Genomic DNA, 2,500 nt, shown 5'->3' on the forward strand with positions numbered 1-2,500 from the left:
AAATTCTCTCTCCATTTGGCCGAGGCAGTGAGTCGGCCTCCTCTCTCCTCTACGGTCGAAAAAGATGTGCTGCTGGAGCACTGGCCCTGCTGATGTGCTCTCTCCATTTGGCCGAGGCAGTGAGTCGGCCTCCTCTCTCCTCTACGGTCGAAAAAGATGTGCTGCTGGAGCACTGGCCCTGCTGATGTGTTCTCTCCATTTGGCCGAGGCAGTGAGTCGGCCTCCTCTCTCCTTTACGGTCGAAAAAGATGTGCTGCTGGTGAACTGGCCATTGCAGCTACTCACATTGAGCATGGCCCTTGCCCTCCAGCAGGCCCCGCGGACCCACATACTCCTCTGCTCTACTCCCACACTAGCTTCTTCTCCTGCAGTTACCCTCCACCACATATCCAGCATGGCCCTTGACCTCCAGCAGGCCCCGCGGACCCACACTTAAGCCCCCCCCCCACTAACAAAGCAAAACACCACTGGCAAAATCCTCGTGCCCCTGGTACTCCAGAAAGTAAATTGAAACGTGCCCCTGGTACACTGAGCAGAAACACTTTGCCCCACACACATACACACTCCTGGTGCCTATGGTACGACAACTTTTCTCCGTGCCCCTGGTACACTGAGCAGAAACACTTTGCCCCACACACATACACACTCCTGGTGCCTATGGTACGACAACTTTTCTCCGTGCCCCTGGTACACTGAGCAGAAACACTTTGCCCCACACACAGACACACTCCTGGTGCCTATGGTAGGACAACTTTTCTCCGTGCCCCTGGTACACTGCGCAGAAACACTTTGACACACACACACACATACACACACACTCGTCGTGCCTATGGTACGACAACTTTTCTCCGTGCCCCTGGTACACTGTGCAGGAACACTAAGCCACAGACACACACACTCGTCGTGCCTATGGTACGACAGCTTTTCTCCGTGCCCCTGGTACACTGAGCAGAACAACTTTGCCACACACACACTCTTCGTGCCTATGGTACGACAGCTTTTCTCCGTGCCCCTGGTACACTGAGCAGAAACACTTTGCAAAACACACACTCCTGGTGCCTATGGTACGACAGCTTTTCTCCGTGCCCCTGGTACACTGAGCAAAACAACTTTGCCACACACACACACACACACACACACACACACACTCCTGGAGCCTATGGTACGACAACTTTTCTCCGTGCCCCTGGTACACTGCGCAGAAACACTTTGCCACACACACACACACACACACACACACACACACACACACTCTCCTGGTGCCTATGGTACGGCAACTTTTCTCCGTGCCCCTGGTTCACTGCGCAGAAACACTTTGCCACATACACACACTCTCCTGGTGCCTATGGTACGACAACTTTTCTCCGTGCCCCTGGTACACTGAGCAGAAACACTTTGCCCCACACACATACACACTCCTGGTGCCTATGGTACGACAACTCTTGTTCGTGCCCCTGGTACACTGACCAGAAACACTTTGCCACCTCCGCTGTACGCACCCTCCTCCCTAGCTAATTTGCAATCTCCCCCACCTCCAGGGGGACCACCATGACAACTCCCTGACTCCCTTACGGCTGAACAAGATGCATGCTTCTCCACTGGCCCTGCTGAAATTCCCTCTCCATTTGGCCGAGGCAGTGAGTCGGCCTCCTTTCTCCTTTACGGTCGAAAAAGATGTGCTGCTGGCGCACTGGCCCTGCTGAAATTCCCTCTCCATTTGGCCGAGGCGGTGAGTCGGCCTCCTGTCTCCTTTACGGTCGAAAAAGATGTGCTGCTGGTGCACTGGACATGCTGAAACTCCCTCTCCATTTGGCCGAGGCAGTGAGTCGGAACTCCTGTCTCCCTTACGGTCGAAAAAGATGTGCTGCTGGTGCACTGGCCCTGCTGAACTACTCACATCGAGCATGGACCTTGCCCTCCAGCAGGCCCCAGGGACCTACATCACACCTTGCTCTTGTCTCCCTTACAGCTGAAAAAGATCCATGCTTGTGCACTGGCCCTGCCTAAATTCCCTCTCCATTTGGCCGAGGCAGTGAGTCGGCCTCCTGTCTCCTTTATGGTCGAAAAAGATGTGCTCCTGGCGCACTGGCCCTGCTGCTACTCACATCGAACATGGACCTGGACCTCAAGAAGGCCCCAGCGACCCGAATGCTCCCCTGCTCTTGTCCCCCAGTACCTTTCCTTCTCCTGCAGTTACCCTTCCACCGCATATCCAGCATGGCTCTTGACCTCCTGCGGGCCCCGGGGACCCACATTCTCCCCTGCTCTAGTCCCCCACTAGCTCGCCTTTCTTGCAGTTACGCTCCACCACATATCCAGCATGGACCTTGACCTCCAGCAGGCCCCAGGGACCCACACTTAAGCCCCCTCCCACTAACAAAGCAAAACACCACTGGCAAAATCCTCGTGCCCCTGGTACTCCAGAAGGTAAATTGAAACGTGCCCCTGGTACACTGCGCAGAAAAACTTTGCCACACACGCACACACACACTCCTGGTGC

Source organism: Neolamprologus brichardi, unplaced genomic scaffold (assembly GCF_056152115.1).
Source record: "Neolamprologus brichardi isolate AB-2024 unplaced genomic scaffold, ASM5615211v1 NODE_ptg000092l+_length_228659_cov_1, whole genome shotgun sequence".
NCBI classification, from domain to species: Eukaryota; Metazoa; Chordata; class Actinopteri; order Cichliformes; family Cichlidae; genus Neolamprologus; species Neolamprologus brichardi.